The 23,391-nt window shown below is 36.7% G+C and overlaps 1 protein-coding gene across 1 annotated transcript in view; it reads left to right on the top strand.

Annotated features, from left to right (window-relative positions):
• Positions 1-22,516: 22,516 nt before the first annotated feature.
• LOC117996647 (neuroligin-1-like) overlaps positions 22,517-23,391 on the top strand; it is a 107,422-nt gene continuing 106,547 nt past the window's right edge. Inside the window, exon 1 of the mRNA XM_034984771.2 lies at positions 22,517-22,987. The gene's annotated coding sequence lies outside the window, so the exon portion shown is untranslated. The remainder of the gene's footprint in view (positions 22,988-23,391) is intronic.

Below are 23,391 nucleotides of genomic sequence, written 5' to 3' on the forward strand. Positions count from 1 at the left end.
AGGTATGCAAATCGGATTCCATGCTGAAAAAGCGGATGAGTGCTCGTAAATAATTGTATTTACAGAACGTTATATACATTACATGTGTATCTATTTTATTATGTATGGGTACGAAAAGGAATCAGTCAGTTTTTATTTCATACTGGGTGATTCCCGCAACTTCGTCTGCGTGGATTAAGGTTTTTTTTTAAATCTCGTGGGAGTTTATTGATTTTCCAGGATATAAAATATGTAGTTTATGTCTATGCCCCAGGACGTAAACTCTCTCTACCAAATTTCATCAAATACACTTTCGCATTTATTAGTAGTAGGTGTGCACTAGCATTGCTTTGCAGTGCCACTCGACGGCACCTGTTGTACTTTGACCATATAGTGCCACTATGTAAGACAACTTCCTGCAAGTCCCTACAATAACTGTACATAATAACTTAATCGAATGAACCATATACGAAAGCATAGGTAATGAGCAGATAGACACACATTAATTTATATATAGTAATAAATTATCAATAAGTAATAAGAGCTTAATTATATGCCCGAAGCATTTGTGAGTAAAATACCTATTATCTACTTTCAAATACCTACAGGTATGTATGGACTTGGGTTTAATAGGTAATAGGTACCAATCGTGTAATATACAGTTGGTACGTACATAGTATTTCTGAGTGAAGATTGTAAATACTGAGATTACATGTAAAAAAAGTAATGGAGATATATGAATCGATAGCCGATTTATTAGGGCAGAGAGAGGCAATAAAACTTATTTTATTGTTCCATCAACGAGGCTCCGCTGAAATACTTGCACTGCACTTTTCGTTTTAATACGTTTATCACGTATTCGCAGTGTTCCCTATTAAGTGTTGTACGATACCAAGCAAAAATGGCTGCCTGCCTATTTGAATTGGGCCTGAATTCACTAAATACATAAAACTCCGTATTCCACATCATTTAACAGGTGTCCAGTAAAACAGAATACTTACAGACCAATGAGGTTTAAGTAGGTACTAGTCGTTCTTTCGATTTCCCACCGAAGCCTGTGTGTCAATGTTTTTCTCCATCTCAATACTAATTATTAGCCGTTATATCTAGAGCCGTGATAGCCTAGTGGCTAAGACGTCCGCCTCACATTCAGTAGGTCAGAGGTTCGATCCCGGACACTTATCTCTAACTTTTCGGAGCTAGGTATGAGCTAGGTATAGGCGTTTTAGAATCCTGCATCCCTGAGAGTTCTTTAATGTTCTCAAAGGCATGTGAAGTATACCAATCCCCACTTCCGCCCCCGTGGCACATCCACCAGCATGGTGGACTATGGCTTATACACTGCTAACTCCGAGAGGAAACCTGAGCCCAGCTGTGGGCCGGTGATGTATTGATCATGATGATGATGATGATGAATATTAATCCGTTCCGTAGTGTAATATTCAATAACAATAGACAAAATATATAAAATGCAAATAGAGATTGTCATCATCCAAATAAATAATTTTTGAAGCTGATGGAATTGCGGGTATAAACTAGAAGCTTCTTAAAATAGCAATAAGCTTAAGCGAGAAGATTATACGAATCACAGTTCATAAATATTCATTGACTAGCTGATCCCCGCGGCTTCGCCCGCGTAGATTTAGGTTTTTAAAGATCCCGTATAGCCTATGTCACTCAGGAATAATGTAGCTTTCTACTGGTGAAAGAATTTTTAAAATCGGTTCAGTAGTTCTAAAGATTACCCCCTACAAACAAACTTAACGACATTACCTCTTTATATAATATAAAATCGGTCCAGTAGTTTTTGAGCCTATTCAGTACAAACAAACAAACAAACAAAGTTTTCCTCTTTATAATATTAGTGTAGACAACGGGCCGTGCAGCAGAAATCGTAATATTTTAATTTCGCCATAACTTCAAAACCAAACGTCCAATTTTAATCATTCAAAGACCAAATATTATCTCCATAAACTGTTCTTAGTGATGAAATCATTTATTTTGATAAGGATTAATAGCATGAGTAAAATAAACGCGTTTAAATGTAGTCCAAAAAAAATTCAAGATTTTTAAATAAAAAAATGGTTGCTGTGCCTCACTCGACATAGATGGGTATAGTGTGTCGCGGACTTTTTTGTAGATATTTATAAGATCTACAATTAATTAGAACATTTTATGGTTCTATCTTTTATAGTTTAGGCAGCGTACGCAAAATAAGTAACTTTTCTGGTTGATTTTTTACACCTTGTGTCCGAAAAACCCAAATATCTTACGGAACCCTATTTTTTTCCAAATAAAATATAGCCTATGTTACTCGTGGATAATGTAGCTTTCGAATGGTGAAAGAATTTTTAAAATCGGTCCAGTAGTTTTTGAGCCTATTCAGTACAAACAAACAAACAAACAAACAAACAAACAAACAAAGTTTTCCTCTTTATAATATTAGTGTAGATTAGTGTAGATTAATTACTTCATTTAGGTATTGTCTTTTAGATAAATGAATTGAATTCTATAAAGGGGATAAAGTAAATTTATACTGAATTATTTGAATTTAATAAATAGAGTTTAAATTTCATAAAACGTATGATTATGCTTTAAAGATATTATGTTCGTAGAATTCCAGGCCTACGAACCTACGAAGCCGCCTACGAATACCAATTGCGTCAGTACCCGTAGAACAAGATTTTACGTCTCACCAAACCAAACCAAATTCGAGAGTCGAAATACTTCCGCGTTACAGTAAACTGGATCTTAACTGCCTTGTTTTAAAGCTCAAGTTTGTCTACACTTCTACAGCCAGCGCTCCAAGCGGAAACATTGTGAAATTAAAATCAGTGGCATTGAATATTTGACTTCAATTCAAGGCTGTTTAGGTCCATTTTACTGTAACGCGAAAATATTTCGACTCTCTAATTTGGTTTCGTTTGGTGAGACGTAAAATCTTGTACTACGGGTACTGATGCTACACATAATCGACACGAAATACAAGGTGATGTAAACTAGCGAAACCACGCAGCTTCATTCCCGTGGGAATTTCAATAAATTCGGCCTTATTCCTAGTTCACACTATAAAGGTTCACTCTTTAATTTTTTTTAGCTTTTAAGGTCAAGGGTTTTTGATGGGCGTTGATGAATCAGTCAGTGAGTGAGTCATGATTTACCTTTATCTAACTAAATATATATAAGGAAAAGCTGACTGACTGACTGACTGAGTGATCTATTAACGCACAGCTCAAACTACTGGTCGTATCGGGCTGTTTGCCATGCTGATAGCTATTATGACGTAGCTAAGACTTCACAAATGATGGAGATCGAATCACAAGATTTAATATCGAAAAGAATCAGTTAGCTTATCACCAGTTCTTTTCGGAATTGTACTTATAGTAGGCGTACGATATAGGTAGTAATTGTTATACATAATGATCTAAATAGTTAATAATTAAATGTGAGTCCTTTCTTGCCAATTATAAATATTCATTAATCAAATTATAGGTCTGGATGTGTCGTGATACAACGGTAGCCCTGGATATGTGGTTGCTAACATTTTGCATGGCGGCCATATTGAAATTCGCCGTCTTGGTATTTTATTATGCAATAGAAATACCTTACGCTCATGAGATTACAGCCCGGTGACCGACAGACGGACAGCGAAGACGGAGGAGCGGGATTAAGAACGTTGGCACGCTCCGGGTAAGGAACCTCAAAAAGCTTAAAAAGTACTAAACTATTAAAAATGTCATCTCTATAATACACAAATTGTGCAGACATGATACGGGCCTATCAGAGATCCGTAATTCATGTGGATACTGAAGATTTATTAGGGTAGGAAGTGGCAATAAAACTTCTTTTATTATTCTATCAAACGAGGCGCCCCAAAATACTTACCTTGCACTTTTCGTTTTATTCAATGCCAGATTGAATACGATAAGCCAGATCGTATGTCAACAACGCGATCTCTTTTATGAAATATTCTAGTTTCCGCCACCTTTCGAACATAGGTAGGTACGTTTGCGAATAAGCTCGTAAACGTAAAATCCGATAATTCCTTTAAGATTGACGATCTTATGCAATATGTTTTAGTGAGTACATAACATCCATAAGGGCTTTATGACTTAGTCAGTATAGACTACATGATGCATGTGATTTTGTCCGCGTGGACATTGGGTTTTAAAAAAATCCGCGGAAAATCTTTTATCTTCCGGGATAAAAAGTGGCCTGTGTTATTACGAGTATTAAGCTAGCTCCATTCCAAATTTCTGCCAAATCTGTCTTGTAGTTTTTGCGTGAAAGAGTAACAAACATACACACACAAACACACATACAAACTTTCGCCTTTATAATATTAAGTTTGATAATGTTAGCATTACTTAAGTATATGGTAACCATTGTTCCATTATGTAATGGTAAGCTATCTGATGGTAATGCTTATGAGAGAATATTAGATATTCTTTCATACGAGTAGTGAGCGAGGGTTGAAGTGTATGCCGTGGAAACAGAGCTGCGCTCGACTTTGTAAATATTTTCAATTTGCATGTCGACGACAACGACACGATAATGACTTTATTGACTATAACTCTAAATGAGAAAATGAGTGACTGACATATCATCGATGTGCCATATATAGTACGCGACATGGCAATCGGGGTGGGGGCTCACAAAATAGCTCCCGCGCTAACCCGATGCGGGCGAGCGCGGACGCTGTGCGGGTGTGTGGGGCGTCCGCGTCCCCCTGCCTCATACCCCGATAATCCAAATGTCGTTACCTTCTCGTGTAGTAGAAAAATATTTTCTCAAAAGCACTTACCCGTGAATACCATACAGGTTTCAACTGCGTTCACATTTCTACACATAAATCCTTTTTCGTATACGAGGCTGCTTTTCTTCTTATACGAGTAGATATAATAACATTTACACGAATAAATATATATACACGAATGTGTTTTATACTCAATAAAATGTATATTGAGTTAATCAATTGAACCATTTTTTATTCATAAAATTATACTTATACAAAAAATAAATGAATTTTTCACCATCTCTCGTTGCTGCATAAAATTGTTAGGCCCATTAACTTATTTTACCGTGAGAAGATTACAATAAGAACAGTAAAGGGAAACCAATAAAAATTGTTTTTATTGCCCATTGAGGAAACACCTGCTACATAATGAGCTTTTAGTTATTTTTGGGCTGCCATCGCATAATCGGGGGGAAGTTACCTCGTAGTATTTTCTAAAAGTCTAAAAGACTAATTTGGGCGGAATAAATCAATTTCATTGCTTAAAGTTTTAACATTAGTATAAATTTACATAAAGTGAGAACATTTATTGCGTAAAAAGGTCTTAAGATTTTTCACATTATCATTATCATCATCAACTCATTGCCGGCCCACTACTGCGGACGGGTTTTCTCTCAGAATAGAAAGGATTTCGGCTGCCACGCTTGCCAGACGCTCATTGGCAGAGTTCATACACTATTTAGAACATTATAGACTATAGAGAACTCTCAGGCATGCAGGTTTCCTCAAGATGTTTTCTTTCACCGTTAAAGCGAAATGATATTTAATTACTTAAAACGCGCATAACTCCGATAAGTTGAGGTGCGTGCCCGGGATAGGAGGCGGACGTCTTAACCACTAAGCTATCAGCGCTTTTTCTATTAGGAACAATTTACGATTTTGATGATGCTGTATAGTTTTATATCTACTACAGCATTGATAGAATCAATACACTTAGGTAGGCAAGCAACATAAGCGAGTATTTCTTAGAAGACTATAGCAGTAAACATTCAGTAAATTCATCTAATACCTACTTGTATAAAGGTAATGTAGCTTTCCATTAACTTTATTGATGTGTAAAGGCTAATAGTATGGAAATATTCTATCCCTGCTGTTTTAGTACGAGGGGTAGGAACGTGGTTGAATAAAATCCTCTTCGCAGGTAAACCAGATGTTACAAGGATCCGCACAATTTCAGTGAACTCTATGCAAAATAACTTTGAAAGTTCTCATTTTAGTTCTTCGTCTTCGACCCATGACTTTTCCGGTATTCAAGGTATTAGATAAGGTAATATACCTATCGGTGAATGTATTGTATCCAATCATCATCATCATCATCAACCCATCGCCGCGGCTCAATACTGAGCACCGGTTTGCTCACAGAATGAGAAGGGCCATAGTCTAACACGCTTGGCCAAGTGCGGGTTGGCAGACTTCACACACCTTTGAGAACATTATGCAGAACTCTCCGGCATGCAGGTTTCCTCACAATGTTTTTTTCATTTACTGTTAAAGCAAGTGAGACTTAATTGCTTTAAGCACACCACTCCAAAATGTTAAAGGTGCGTGTCAGGAATCGAATCTTAGACCTAGGACTAGGAGAGAATCACCTGAAAATAACAAGACTTCAATTATTAAAAATATTGAAATCGAGTATTTTCAAAAGCATCATTTGATATCTAATTATGATGTTTAAAAAAAATTTATGGTTTCCATTTTACGGTTATCAATCAAGCAATGTCTTTAAAGCTTTAAAAATCGCAAGTCCGTTATAAAAGTAAATGATCCAGAAAGGGAAGCTCATCGTTGACGTGTAGTTAAGGGCTAAGGGCCGTTTTTAAATTACGAAAAAGATTGAGGATTGTGTGCTTGGTATGAGATTTTAAATCACACCAACGTTGATAGAATTTGAGCGTCGTGTCGTCACATAAAAACGTCACAGTAAAATGGACTTGAGTAAAAAGTGAAAAAATTCAGTGCCAATCACCTTTATACTGTGGCCAAATTATGTGCTGGCCCTAATTTCTTTAAAAGAGATAAGAGATGAATTACCTGTTATGATTTTGCTATGAGAAAAAGAGAACGAGTTAAAGTTTCTAAGTTTGGATGTAGAAGGTAATCCCCGAAACTACTTAACCGATTCTGAAAATTGTTTTACTGATATTGAAATGAAATGAAATGAAAATGAAAATTTATTTATGACAACAATGTCGGTTTACAATTTAGTGTCGGGAAGCCTGAAGTAAGTTTAATAAACCTGTGTCTCAGGGTCCCCGCTCCTCCTCCTCAGTCTCAAACATAGTTGTGTTAAATAAAACTATAAATAAGTCTAAAAAATTAGCATGCAATGTGTCCACAATAATCGAAATAAAGATACATCAACAAGTACATTTCTTTATTTCATGGTAAGATTTAAAGCTAGGTTTACGGCCACGGTCATAGCGAGTTGCGTTTAAAAATAATTTAATGATGTTAAATGTAATGTAAACTGTTAGTGGTAACACGCTAGGAGTGTAAACTTAACTCTACAATAATTATGCTTTGAATTTAATATATTTCGCTGCATTACGTTTTGCTTTGCGGTTTATGGAAACACGTTTGGCGTGCAAACTTTCTATATGTATTACCGAGTTCATTCTGAAATAACTGTAGTTAAAACTTTAACTCAGCCAAATGTTTTCTATTGTAAATTTATGATACTAGTTTAATTTGCAATAAATTTTTGAACCTGATAATTTAATATTTTTAACTCATACGACAAAAATACTTTGTTAATAAAAAGCCGTGTGGGCCATCCGAGAGAGGGGAAGCTGTTATCTGTCTTGGCCACTCATGGCACCACGGGCCAGGGCAGCGGCAGATACTATGCCCAGTAAGTTGCCCCGCATGTTTATTCATTTTAATTTTTGCTATTTAAGTAAGTCGTCATCGATTTGCTTGGACAAAGTAACCCTTGAGATGTCGAGGAAGTTGGGACACCGCACTAATACGCGCTGCTGTCATTAAAGTTCTCGTTACATAAGTATGTTTAAAAGTTTCGCTCAAAAAAACAGAGCCTTGAGATATCATAGGAGCTAAGATACCCCATAGACGCAATGCTGTAGTCAGTCTCTCCTGTGGTCATTTGGGCAACAATTTACGCTGCCTAGCTATTTATTTTCCCCAGCTTTTAGTCGTTGTTTCACTTTCTATTAACGAAATGCAGTATATTATGAAGGCTTATAGCAATCCCGGTATTCAGGAGCCATTATATTAATACGCAATAAAAGCACCGGCAAAGCGATGAGTGCGAATCCCACTTCATTAATATTCATGGATAAATTATTCCTCTCATTGTCTTTTAGGTAAATGAATTGAAATCCTTAAGGCAAATAAACTCCGATAAACTAAAACCAACACCAGTATAAGTATCATAGTATAATTATTATTATTGGTCTCGCATAGCTCTATAAGTATGTTTATTTGTAGAAGATCGAAGGTCGTTACCTATATTACTAAATATATTTATTATGACTTATTTATTTTTAATATCGGTTTGGAATCGATAAAAATGACATTATGAATATCATTTCAAATAACGTTTTAGAAACCAGACACTTGAAATGCAGTGTGCTAAAATAACTGTGTAGGTACTCTTACGAATTTCTCCTGAGACTTAGGTCTCCTTACGATTATCCGCGAAGAGCGCAAAATGAATTGCAAGTTTTGCTTACTCTATTATAGAAAATACATAATATGTGCCTGGCTTTCTTAAACTTAACTCGTGCTTTTATATCATGAATGTGCAAGAGTGTAAAGAAAGGGAGGTGTATGAAATCGACTTAGGTATAAGATTTCTACATTTTCATAGCTTAAATCATTTTAACTGTGACGGAAAAGCGTTTAATGAGCTAAGCTATGAAATGCAGTGATCCTATTTATGATTGGTGAGTTTAATATTCTGTATTTGTCCAGTTATATCCAGATCGTCCAGGCTAGGCCCACTGTAAGCGTTGGAAAAACGCTGTAACTACAAGGAACCAAAAGCTTAATTTGCTATAATGCGCTGTAACAGATCAAAGTTATATGGTGGTCTTATACTTTTACCTACTACATAGAATCTCTATGAATCAAAATTTTGTTCCGGAGGATATTATTCTACTACGAGTATGCTACGAGTACACAGAAATGGTTGATTCTTACATCTCTAATAGACAGTCACCCCTAGAGCTAGGTATTAACGGTGTTATCTGTATCCCTTTACAAACTACTACGGCTAAAAGAAGGCAATGTAAATAATAATATAGCAAAGCCTATAAAATATTTGTGAGATGGCGTGGCATTGCGATATGAGTAAATGTGTTGGTATGTCGTCTCTTTGTGCTGAGCTCGTTTGCATACTTCCACATATTGCTTACAAATATTGCGGGAACGTATACATTTCTGCCACAGCTTATATTTTGAATTGTTATTTACGTCATCGTATTGTCTCAATGGTATCTTAAAGGTATTTGAATCAGATAAAAGTCTGACATTTCATAGTAGTAAAGAGCCGATGTCCGTCCCCGGTATGCAAGCTATATCTGTAGCGAATATCGTCTAAATTGGTTAAAGCGATAGGCCGTGAAAAGGTAACAGACAGACACACTTTTACATTTATAGAATTACTAGATGATGCCCGCGACTTCGGCCGCGTGGATTTAGGTTTTTTAAAAACCCCGTAGAAGTTCTTTGATTTTCCAGGATAAAAAGTAGTCTATTGTCCTTCCCCGGGATGTAAGTTAGCTCGGTAGCTAATTTAATCAAAATCGGTTAAACTGTTGGGCCGTGAAAAGGTAGCAGACAGACAGACAGGCACATTTTCGCATTTATAATATTAGTGTGGATATTATGGAATTGTGGATATGGATGAATGAATATGGATTTGTAATTTTAGGTACATTTAAATATCAATGGACTGAACTTTAGGTCATCTCATTGATCTATGTTTGGTAATGATTGAGTGTGGAGTGTTTAGAAATTACCATGTTTTTGTATCTAGGATTACATTTTTTAGATTTACACAAACATTTTCGCTCAAAGTTTTTGATATGAAACGCTAAAGTATGGGATACCCTTCCGGCATCCATGTTTTTTGCCAAGTATAACTTAAAAACATTCAAGGAAAGAATAAATAGGCAAGTGAATTCCAACCTAGATCTCATCATTTCTTTTTATTAGCGTTTTTATTAGTCGTCAAACGCAACCCTATATATAAACGGAAAAGCTGACTGAATGACTGACTGACTGACTGAATGACTGGCTGACTGTTTGACTGATCTATCAACGCACAGCTCAAACTACTGGACGGATCGGGCTGAAATTTGGCATGCAGATAGCTATTATGCAGATAGCTATATTATGTTATTAAAATTCAACCCCTTAAGGGGTAAAATGGGGGTTTGCTACACTGATGAGGTCGTGGGAGTAAGCTAGTATTTCAAAAAAAAAAATAGAAACGAAGTTTTTATATGAACATAAAAATCGTTTCTAATAAGTTACCGGTGGATGATTGACGGGATTGTTTGGCGGACGGCGAGCGAGGGCTGCGGGGCAACTGTTTGTAGCGTAAACACCGCCGCACTCGACCTGCCATCCATGTGCTTATTTTTCTAGTATACGATAAGAATGCGACAAGACTTGATGATAGAGTTAGATTTAATCGTAAGTATAAAACTCAGAATTCTAAATAAGTAACCCATACTAATCCATACTAAGAAAGTGTGTCTGTTTGTCTGTCGGTCTGGCGTAGGTCTGTCAGTCTGTCTGTATGCTAGCTTTTCACGGCCCATCCATTCAACCAATTTTAACGAAATTTGGTACAGAGATAGTGTATTTAATGGTTGTTAGAGGTCAGTAAAATACAGGAACTGAACTTAAACACCTATTTAATTAATTAAAAACTGGAGACAATTCCGGGACACGTCACCAAACCAACAATAATATGAAGAGAAATGTCCTGTTGTAGAAAAATAGCCAATAAAGTTCTTGCGCTATTGCTCGCACTATTATTGCAGGCGAATGTCTTGAACATGCCCCCGGGCGTTGAAGGCTGCACCTTCAACCACCTTGATTGACTTCACAAATTGGTAACGGGCAAATGCGGGAAAACGATCTTCTCACAGTTCCGCTTGCAGTTTTTACGTCAGCCACTCGTGCAACTTGATCGGGGCCAGGAAAAAGAGCCACAATTCTTCCCAGTTTCCACTTTAAGGGAGGTAGATTATCCTCCTTTAGAAGGACCAACGAGTTGAGTTCCAATGTATGGTATGGTGTCTGCCATTTAGTACGTTTCTGGAGTTCAGAAACATACTCCTTGCTCCATCGCGCCCAGAAATGCTGCCGGAGTTGCTCAACTCTTTTGTATCTGGTCACATGTGTGTCCGCTTTGCGTCCTTGGTAATCTTCAGTCGGAATAGCTGTGAGCGGACGCCCAATTAAAAAATGGCCAGGGGTCAGTGGGGTCAAGTCGTCTGGATGCGAAGATAAAGGAGTAAGTGGTCGCGAATTTAAAATTGCCTCAATTTGTGTTAAAGTCGTATACAATTCTTCGTAAGTTAAATGACTGTTGCCTAGCACTCGCAATAAATGAAATTTGGTGGATTTTACCCCCGCCTCCCAAACACCGCCGAAATGAGGAGAATACGCCGGAATAAAGTGAAAATTAATTCCTTCATTTGAAAGCTCACTGGACAGTGAGTCAGAATTTTGTTGCAAAAACTTGGTTAGATCATTGTACGCCCCAATAAATGAAGTTCCGTTGTCAGAATATAGATGGCGTGGTTTTCCGCGACGAGCCACAAGTCTACGTAGAGCTAGAATGTAGCTATTACTTGTCAAGTCACCTACCAATTCCAAATGAATAGCCTTGGTAGTGAAACATATAAAAATGGCGATGTACACTTTCACAATACGACAACCACGTCCTTGACGACTTGCGGAAGATATAGGACCTGCATAGTCAACGCCAACGGTTTCAAAGGGGGAACCACCTGGAGTAAGTCGCCGCCGCGGCAAATCACCCATAATAGGAGCGACAACACTTCCTTTCATTCGTGTGCATCGAATGCAACGACGATAAGTAGCCTTTGCCAAATTACGGCCACCGATTGGCCAGTAAACTTCTCTGATCGAAGCCAACAATAATTGTGGCCCAGCGTGCATGAGTTTCGTATGTTCGTATTTAAATAATAGTTGAGTGAATCGATGAGTGGACTGTAAAATTAAAGGATGTTTTTTATCATACGAAAATTCTGAGTTGCTGATACGACCGCCAACCCGCATTAAATTATTCTCATCTAGAAACACGTTAAATTTTAATAAAGCACTCTTCGCAGGCAAGTTTTTCTTATGCAATAAAATATCATACTCGGCAAAGGATTCTTTCTGAGACGTGCGAATAATGACGTTTAATGAATTATTTAATTCAGTTTCAGTGAGAAAATTGGTTGTAGCACGTCGTCCTTTACATGCTTCAACAAAACGTAGCACATACGCAATTGCACGTCTAAGCCTGTTAAAATTTGAAAAACGGTCAAAATTAATAAATTCAGTTGAATTTTCCGTTTTAACTAAACACGACAACTCAGTACGCGTTTCAGGTAGCGAATCGGAATGTACTGACGTAGAAGGCCAATTACTGCTAGGTTCCTTCAAAAAACTTGGTCCTGACCACCACATATCGAGAGACTGAATAGTGTCAACACTGACTCCACGTGACACATAATCCGCTGGGTTTTGCTTAGTAGGAACGTGTCGCCATGCGCAATCACCGGTCTTTTCTAAAATATCGCCGACGCGATTGCGAACAAATGTATGTAGCTTACTCGGCAACATCTTAAGCCAACCTAATACAATAGTGGAGTCGGTCCAAAAAACAGTACACGCTGCATTAACTCTAAGTGAGCTAGTAACTTTTTCATACAGCTTCGCTGCAACCTGAGCTCCACAAAGCTCAAGCCTAGGGATAGTTGTGGCCTTAATGGGTGCCACCCTACTCTTAGCAAGTAATAACCGCACTAAGATTCTGCCACTACTATCAATGCTACGGACGTAGAGACACGCCCCGTAAGCCCTTTCCGACGCATCGGAAAATGCATGAATCTCTACTCGCACGAACAAATCTATTAATACGCGACGTGGTACTTGTAGATTTGCCAAAACATGCAGATTTTTAATTACTTCCCACCAAGCTTCTTGAATCTCCGGCGTCAATGGGTCATCCCACGACAAGTTTTGTAACCATAAGCTTTGCAATATAATTTTTAATTTAATAACGACCGGAGAGACCAGACCTAATGGATCGAATATCTGTGAAATTACAGAAAGCACATCACGTTTTGAGCTTCCCTTTACTGTGATCGAAGTACCGATCGGAAAATGCAACTCATCAGATTCAGGTTGCCATCCTAAACCTAAAGTTTTGCTTGGCTCGTTACCCCCTACATTTAAATCATGCGTGGACTCAGTGGACTCTGAAACTAACTGAGGCTCATTAGACTTCCACTTTCTCAGTGGCAAGCGAGCAGAGGCGAGGGTAGCCGTTACTTCACTACGAATGTTACGCACTACGTTTAAATCATCCCCGCCACTCAACAGATCGTCAACGTAAAAATCGTGAAGGATGATTTCAGCGATCTGATTGTCCTTACATTCAAGTCCTAGCTGCTTAAGGCATCTGGTAGCAAGGAAAGGTGCACTTGCTGTACCATACGTTACGGTATTTAATTCAAATGCCTTAAGTGGTTGATTAGGGTTGTCACGCCATATTATACGCTGTAAATACCTATCATCAGGATGCACAAGTATCTGCCGATACATTTTCTCCACGTCGGCTAAAATAACGTACTTGTGTTGCCTAAACCTCAGAAGAATGGACAACAAATCGTCCTGCACTGTCGGACCTACCATCTGAATACTGTTTAGACTAATATTAGTGCTAGTGGTAGAGGAACTTGCATTGAACACGGCCCTTAATTTAGTAGTCACACTGTTCTCACGCAACACGCCGTGATGTGGGATAAAATGTGCATTACTATCCGAATTAAGTTCACATTCTGACATGTGACCTAAAGACTCATATTCGGACATAAACTCGCGGTACATTTCATAGAGTTTTGGTTGTTTAAGAAGCCTGCGTTCTAAAGACAAGAAACACTGTTTGGCTCGATGTAAAGAATCGCCTAAAACACTAGGATTTTCCTTTAATGGGATTCTCACGCAAAAACGACCGTCCTCTAAGCGAGTAGTATTTTCAATAAAATGCTCCTCACATAATTTCTGTTCCGGTGAATAACTAGATGAACTGGAAATATTTACTTCTTCTAAATTCCAAAAACGTGCGAGTTGACTCTGAATATCTTGATTTAGTATATCAGTGGTAGGGTAAGTGTTAACGTAATTACATTGTATATGGTTAGGCAGATGTGATGTGGAAAATCTGTTATTCATCGGGCCAGAAATTATCCACCCTAACCTAGTCTCGCAAAGGGTAGGCTTATTATTACCTAAATTAATTCTTTGCGATCCTACAATGTCCCAAAAAATATCAGCACCTAATATTAAATCCACTGACGCCGGTGTGTGAAAATGAGGATCCGCTAAACAAACGTCAGTAGGTATATTAAGGTTTGAAATGTCGAGTGAACGACACGGCACGTTATCTGTTAACGACGGCAAAACAAAACAATTTAAATTAGTCATAAATGTATCATTTAATGACTTCAAACGCAAGCGACATATTTTATCAATATGCGTAGACGAATTATTAATACCCAGTACAGATTGATCGATATGATTATAAGGCAGATTTAACTGACGAAACATTTTTTCTGACAGTAGGCTGGAAGTGCTACCAGAATCCAAAACAGCGCGTCCGATATGTTCGCGATTGTTTGAATCATATAACTTAACTAGCGCAGTCGATAATATAACGTCCCCGCGGCGACTGTTTACTTCAAGACTCGCGGACGACACGCTCGCTGATAACGCTAAGTTATTTGGATTTGTGGTGGAGGGAGTCGCGCTGACACTTTCAGGGCTCTCGCTATGCACAACCGGCTTCTGCTTATCTGTAACATGGACTAAAACTGAGTGTTTTCTTTTACAAATTTTACACCCATTTTTTTTACAATTATTTGAAAAATGGGATTTAGAAAAACAATTAAAACATACCTTAAAGGTAGGTAATAACTGCAGGCGCTCTTCATTACTCAACGCTAAAAATTGAGGGCAAGTACTTAATTTATGCACGGCGCTGCATTTGGGACAAAAGTCCTTTGAACTTAAATTATTATTAGTTTGTGTGGTCACCATAGCCTTTAGTTTTGACTGTTTATTATTTGAGTTGTTTTGGGGTGTCTGACGCGAAAATTCTATTGTATCAAGTATATTAGTACGCATCCTAACGAAATCTAGGAAGTCCTGTAGCTCTATGCGTTTTTTGCTGTCTAAGCGGCCTTTATGCTCCTCCCATTCACGATAAGTTGTACTGTCCAACTTATGAGTGATAATGTAAATGAGAAGGGTGCTCCATTCCTTAATCGGTTCACCTAAGATCTCTAAAGCACGGAGATTTTTATTAAATTGGTCGAGAATGTGCTTCAAATTAGAAGCAGATTCCCGTGTGACCGGTTCGATATTAAATAAAGCAGCAACATGGTTTTGTATTAACAAACGTTTATTATCAAACCGATCACACATGAGTTTCCATGCTACATTATAGTTGCTAGACGAAAACTCGATGGATGATATTACCACAGCGGCAGACCCCTCCAATGATGTTCTTAAATAATGGAATTTATTGACGTCATCTATGTCGTCATTATTATGAATTAGACTGGTAAAAGTATCTCTAAACTCCAGCCAATTGTTATATGCACCACTAAACTTAGGAAGTTGGATGGTAGGCAACTTGACAGGGTTCAGTCTACTACAGCGTGAACCATCATCGCTAGGAAGTGGCACTTGTGACTTTTTATAATTTGCTAGCATCTCCTGTCCGTGGCTTAAGGCCTTGTAATATCTACATTCAAACTCTTCACGTTCTGCCAACTGCAGGTCAACATTATCCGAGATACACTCTAACCGAGTTTGAGTTTCATCGTATTGAGAGTACAATAAATCTAACTTGTTTATGCGTAATTCCAACTCACTGATATCCTTTGCAGATGGTGACACGGTGCTATTCTCCAATGACTTCAAATAACCAGAAAAAATTGTAATCCGACCTTTATAACTGCTCCGTTTTTTCGTTAACTCATTAATTTCGGCCATTCTTGGGAGACGAGTGCAAAACCTGGAATTTGATACAATAATAATGTAATAACTATATAAACAATTTATATTTTTACACAGTTAGATACCTAAAACAACAATTATTGATACAATAGTTTAATGTCAAAGTTTGTAAAAATCTCAGTTAGGTTTGTAAAATTAGACAATGTTACAATGTGAAATCTATATCTATTTGATTATTAACATGCTACTAAACGTTAAATGTTAAAATATATTTAATCTAGGCACATACTATCACAATTTAACAGTTTTTTAAGATTAACTTTGACTAAAATTTACACATTGTCAAATCCATAACCTATGACCAATTGACCACCACACATGACCTGGAATTTCTGGTACAATCCGGGGCGAAGCTGACCAATGTATTTAATGGTTGTTAGAGATCAGTAAAATACAGGAACTGAACTTAAACACTTATTTAATTAATTAAAAACTGGAGATAATTCCGGGACACGTCACACCAAACCAACAATAATATGAAGAGAAATGTCCTGTTGTAGAAAAATAGCCAATAAAGTTCTTGCGCTATTGCTCGCACTATTATTGCAGGCGAATGTCTTGAACAGATAGCTTGCATCAGTGTACCAAATGCCAATGCACTTTTTATTGTGGAAGAGTTCCCACAGAATTTTTTAAAACTTAATCCACGCGGACGAAATCATCGCGCATCATCTTATAGAATATACTCAGTTTATACACACTTTTGAGAACATTATGGCAAACTCCCAGACATGCAGGTACGATGCTTCGTACGACGCCTATGTCGTAATGTTCTCGTTAAGTCAACAGCACCTATTTTAAGCACCCGCGTAGTACTTACGGGTTTATGTTCGCATCTACGATTAATATTTTTGTAGCTTTGCATTTTTATTTTTTTAAACTGGTACTTACTTATTTTAGTAATTATGTAATTATAGTAAGTAACTAGCTTATGCTCGCGACTTCGTCCGCGTGGACTACAAATATTTCAAACCTATATTTTACCCCCTTAGGGATTGAATTTTCAAAAATCCTTTCTTAGCGGATGCCTACATCATAATAGTTATCTGCATGTCAAATTTCAGCCCGATCCGTCCAGTAGTTTGAGCTGTGCGTTGATAGATCAGTCAGTCAGTCAGTCACCCTTTCATTTTATATAGGTATTTAGATTATAAATTTCCACTTATATAAATAATAATATACTTATAAATCTAAAAAAGTTAAAATTTATTTGATTTTCTAATTTAATTGACAGCTATTTAATGTTTACGTTAAACAGTAAGCGTAGCAACATTCGTAAAGCGTAACGTAGAAGAAACTGTAGTATACTAATAATAAAATGAAATACTGAAAAACTGTTAACTACTGAAAAAAGAAACAATAAATTGAACCTTTGTATTATATTATAATATGTAGTACTTACTATATACCTGTGTAGTACATGGGTGCTACAAGCAGATTCACTTTGTAGCCGCGTAGCACCCTTGTAGCAAGACCGTAGTGCATCCAATTCCATAGTAACACGTTGGCAGCTACGGACCATCTACGAAGCCGTTTATTTCTAATGCTTCAAGGAAACAACATATTTTCTTAGAATTATTTACGAATTTAACGCTGTTTTATATTGTTCTATATATGAATGGATTCTTAAAATATTTTTCCTTATAATTTTTATACCAGATCTTCTTTTGAATACATTCTTTATTAAATTTAACGTTAGTACAGGGGAGGTTCACAGCCATTTTAGAATAGCCAAAAGTAGAAAAGACAATAAAATATATATTCATCATTTGACATTTTCATCATTACGACTACTATTTATGTGAATTTACTAAACAGTAATTGAAAATCCATATATGATGAAAAATTGGTATGAATAGTATAAAAATAAAAATAAATATAAATTAGTGTGTGGTATATTTTTTAAATAAATGATAGTAACTTGCTAAGTGCTTTTGACTCTTTTGCCTAAATACAAATGAATATTTATTATACTCTAGCTAAATACCCAGTATGCGCTGCAAGGCGACTCAGCGCCATCTGCTGTACGTTGACGGTACCAGGTTAGAAACGTCGTCGCAAGTTTCGAAATAAGTGTATAAAGTTTTAAATCAATCAGGTGAACGTATAAATAACGAACAGATATACAGACAGACAATCTTTATTTTTTAAGAGGGTAATTTTCCCTTTCTGTTTTTATATGTTTTCTGTTCACACATTAGAATGTGAAAACAAAAAACTTAGAAAAAAGTCTGGTAGAAATCTCTTGAAGATAAGTGGTTCTCGTGCATGTCCTTTCAATGTTTATGTTTTAGTTTTAATTTATTCCATTAGCATAGTTCCATTTTTGTCCCTGGCCTAAGCCTGAAACAAACACAACGCAACAGTAGCTCGGTTTTTGGGTTCCGTACTTCAAGAGGAAAGAAAGGAACCCTTAGATGACCACTTTGTTGTCTGTCTGTCTGTTTGTCTGTCTGTCTGTCTGTCTGTCTGTCTGTCCAGAAAACCTATAGGGTATTTCCCGTTAACCCAGAATCATGAAAAGTAGGTATTATAGCACAAGTATTGTGATTACAGTACAATTTGTGGTTACATCACAAAACAATAATATTAAAATGTGTTCATGAACAAATAATTATTTTTATTTTCAAAGTTAGAGAGAGAGATACTAAATGGGTTATCATATGAAAAGGTTTAACCTGTATATTCTAAAACAGATTCTTATTTATTTTTATGCATATAATAGTTTTTGATTTATCGTGCAAAATGACAAAAAAATACCCGAGTACGAAACCCTCGGTGCGCAAGTCTGACTCCCACTTGGCCAGTTTTTTTAGCTTTCCTTGTTGTTGGTGCAAATTTTCAGGCATGTAAGTAATTATTTTTACAAACTAGGTGCACTGTGTGCCACCAAAATAATATTAAACTTAGTCGGAGATAATCCCACGAAAGTCACCTCTCCAAAGCTGTGGAGCTCATTTCCACGTTTCATGTACCTACTTTTTTGGCAAACGGAACTTTCTGTTGGTTCAGTATAAATTTTCCCGGATCATGAGTGTATCAGCGTGGTAATTTATCTTCATGGGCTTGAATAATTAAAAAACAGGAGCGTAAGCAGAGATAATTTATTACTAGGTAAGTAAATTATCTCTAAATAATTATTTAATAAGATACCCAATTAAAAGAAAAACTATGTATTATATCTCACAGCATTCAGTTTAATAAGAACAAAAAATGCAAACTTTTATAGTATGTATAAATTGTATATTCATCAAAATCAACTACTTATTGCAACTAAGAAAGCCACTAGTTATTAAAAATTTCGCTTCATTTACGTAATTTCAGTGTTTTTATTTTTAAAAGACCATCAGAATATATAAGAATTACGTATCAATAATAAGCAGAAAATAAATTTTCAATTTAAGTGCAAATAAGACATTTTGGCCATCCAAAGGGGTAATGCTGCCAGCATCTTGGGTACAATGCCTCGCTGCGGTGGTCTCGATGAGGTTTTAGATTTAATTTAATTTATTTTAGTTTTAATTTAATGTTGTTTTTTTTAGATTTAAGTTTATTAATAGTTTATTTGTAATTAAAAATTGGTCATTTATAATTTTCTATAAAACTGTGGTAGGCAGGGATACAAGTAGATAAAGTTATCAATAAGACATCATATTCAAATATCTCTTCTAAGTTTGACCAAATTTTTGAATTACTAAAGGTATTAAACAGGCATACATAGGTGCTTTTATGTGGAAGAATAGGTCAAGGTAACAAAATAGATAATCTACTCCTACGTAACAGTCTTGATAGCGTTTCGGCAGATGGTAGGCTGTAATGGTACTGGGATCTGATTTAGCGAGCTATAAATTTGGATTGCCTTTCTACATGCAACTCCTTAGGGGCCAGGCAACTATTGAAACAGTTATTGCTTACCCTACATAGCTTCAATTAACTTTTAGGTTTTATTTGTACAAATAGCTATTTATATACTAAAATTTTATACAAATATCTAATTTTATACGTGGATGGTTTCGTAAAAACTGCTCAAGAACTTTTTGATTTTCCGGTGTAAAAAGTAGTTTGTGTTAATTCAGGGTATAAGCTTTCTCCATCCCAAATTTTATCCAAAACAGTTCAGTCATTGTGGCGTGAAGGAGTAAGAAACATCCAAACATTTCCAACTTTCCCATTTATAATGTTAGGAATAAGGATTACGATCATAATATAAGACGATTAGCTGGCCTACCCCGGATATCTTTTTCAGGGTGCTTACGTTATAGATAAAACATACAAGCAAAATCTCAAGTTTCCCTTTGAACTGGAAATTGATATGTCAGTAATATAGATATTTTCGGAAACACACGTGTAACGCCATGCCACACCACGCCATGTTGCGTTTCGTAAGATGCGAAAATATGTTGTGGGTGTTTGTACTCGTATATAATATGTTTCTGATCACAAATACATGGATTTGATTTGACTGACACTCGCGGTGGGGAAGGGTGGTGTGTAATGGTGCGTTCAGATCATGTGACACGTTATAAAACTTTTGTTGCATAACACTACCTCATTATTATTATTATTACTGTACACTTTATTTGTTCCACCACAAGAAGGAAAATAGCAGCAAAAAACAGAAAATACAGACAGAAATAGGATACATAAGACACATCGTTAGGTATATAATATGCTACGAGTATACAATATGCAGAATGTGTATACAGAATTTTTTTACATTTCGGAGAAACCATACACATGATGTATAATGTACCTATACATACAGATAGAATAACATAATATAATAACGTATAGATATGTGTAATGGAAATCACTCACGATACTTTAAACGCTAAAATAAAGAATTTGTTGTTATAAAACCATGAAAAATGTTAGTAAACCATGTTATATTACATGTTACGTTACGAAATCTAGACATTGAGTCCATCCCCGGCCTAACCACGACTTTGGCAACACATCGAAAATTGTATTAATAATCTCATAATAAAATTTGACCTCTTACTGCCTATAACGCTCTTCGCGAGATGAAAGCCAACGGGGCGTTCCGTAATCTCCTAAATTTATCAGCTACCCGAGCTCTGTTGCATTATTTCTCCCTAGAAAATACTTTACAATGTAGTCGTTATTTAATAAATATATACGTTATGATAAGTTATATTATGTTTTCACAAAATTCAGTAAGTCAAGCAGAAGTGTGTCTTAATAATAATAATTAATCATTTTAGTACTAGGCCGTAATTATCTTATGTCAGGATTGGTTATAATTATAACAATAAGGGGGTGGATATATAATGTGGGTTTAATAAAAACTGCCATACATACTCCTTTCAGGTTAGCCCGCTTCCATCTTAGATTGCATCATCACTTACCACCAGGTGAGATTGCAGTCAAGTGCATTGTATCTGAATTTAAAAAAAATATATACCAATTTGATTGTCTTCAAAACAAATTCTAGTTTTAAAATAAAACGCGGTCAGTTTCAACGATTTTCCGTTGTATTGGAGTAGGTCGGATGTAAGAGGGAGTTATTATTTTTAGAATCTTTTTCATGGCCTTGTGTTCCTATTATGTCAAGGGGGTGAGACGTAGTCAGCCGGGTTTGAGTTCTAGGATTTTTTTCTCATCTATTTCGATGAGAAGGGTTTCAACGTGACAATGAAGAATCGTCAAGTACCTTTTTGCGAGTGGTTGGTTCAGCATATTAAATGCAGCATATTTTCAGGTTATAGAAATAAGAAAAAGACGATTAGTTTTTGGTCATTCTGACACCGTATAAAATACGGTGATATGAGGTTTTTGTTTACTTTAAAGATCATACCAAATTAGCTTTGGTAGAAGTAGCTTTAAAATAATGTACCTATAGGTATCTGGTATACTACCTACCAGATAGCGAATACATCAGCACTTTCCGGACATTGTTGACTCGTTATGTACATACTAAATGCTAAACGCTGCTGGCGGTGCCAGATATTTTAAAATTTATTGTCAAAACACTGGTAATTACTTATAGCATTCTTATTAAAAATTAATAAATAACCTGTTATCATCGTGTATTAGGTAAGTATATGAGTAAAAGTTTAGAGGAGTTTCAGTACTTCACAAACATGTTAGTCAACCAGATTAGTTTGCTTTAAGAAGTTATAAATGGAGTTCGTAGTTGCGAATTGAATGGATATACCGTAAGCTCTCGCAAGTTACTCAATCGTATTTGCTTGTGACGGCGTTTACATTTGCTTAGTCCACTAGAAAAGTAGAGGAACTGCGGGAGGATATCTGAAGCGAGCATGTCTTAAGTTGCGTCGTCGCGACGAATGCGTGTGTGGGCCGAGTCACCCCGGCGGGCGCGATAGTGGTCGGGGCGGGGTGTATCGATCCTTGCGGGGCGCGTGCGCTGCAGCCGCAGGTGCGGGCGGTCGGGCTCGCGACTCCACTCAGTGTCACCCGCGCAGTCCGCAGCTGGCCGCCAGGCGAGCGACTGCCTTGACGCCGCTCGTCGTCCCGCCCACACCGCAACGTTTGACATTTCAGACGCAGCGCGCGACAACATTACAACCTCAAACCTCCTTACATGGAATTGCTTCAGTGTCACTTTGGAGCTGCTGAACACTGAACAAATTATTATCAAAGACTATTAAGAAATATGTATGACTTTACTGCTATTAACTGAACACTTTTAGTGTAATTAAAATAAATTGCACTGATGTTTTTTTAGGACTTATGGATTAATTAAATAAAAAAAGAATTGTGAAGTGTTGACTTGAAAATGTACAAGTGTAGTATCATTTCTAGTGATCGTGTCAGTGACTGAAAAAGACCCAAAAATTGCTCACAAGTTTACGGCTCGTTAGTTCGGAGGAAATCCGGAGAAGGAGATCTTCGCCTGTTTCCGCTCATCGGTGATAAATTTCACGACAAACGGTAAGAAGCATGTAGTGATAAGGGTCGGGCGCGTTATCTGGGCGGGCGGGCGTCGAGGGCGGTGCACATCATATTCTTGTCGAAATCAATGTAATAATTATACAAATTCAATGATAATAATAATAACCAAATTTAAGTAACTTTGGACATTTAAGTAATATTGGAGGTCAATAATTGTTCATTTTTTTTAATTTAAATAATATTTTAAACTAGCTGCCCCGGCAAACTTCGTACCGCCTCACAGTCGACTAATTTTCAGGAATTTTTAAAAAAAAATCTCTCCGTAAGAACCATCCCCGTACTTCAAGGAATATTATGAAAAAAGAATTAGCGAAATCGGTTCAGCTGTTCTCGAGATTTGCGATCAGCAACACATTCAGCGATTCATTTTTATATAGGTATAG

The sequence above is a fragment of the Maniola hyperantus genome, chromosome 1 (assembly GCF_902806685.2).
Source record: "Maniola hyperantus chromosome 1, iAphHyp1.2, whole genome shotgun sequence".
NCBI lineage: Eukaryota > Metazoa > Arthropoda > Insecta > Lepidoptera > Nymphalidae > Maniola > Maniola hyperantus.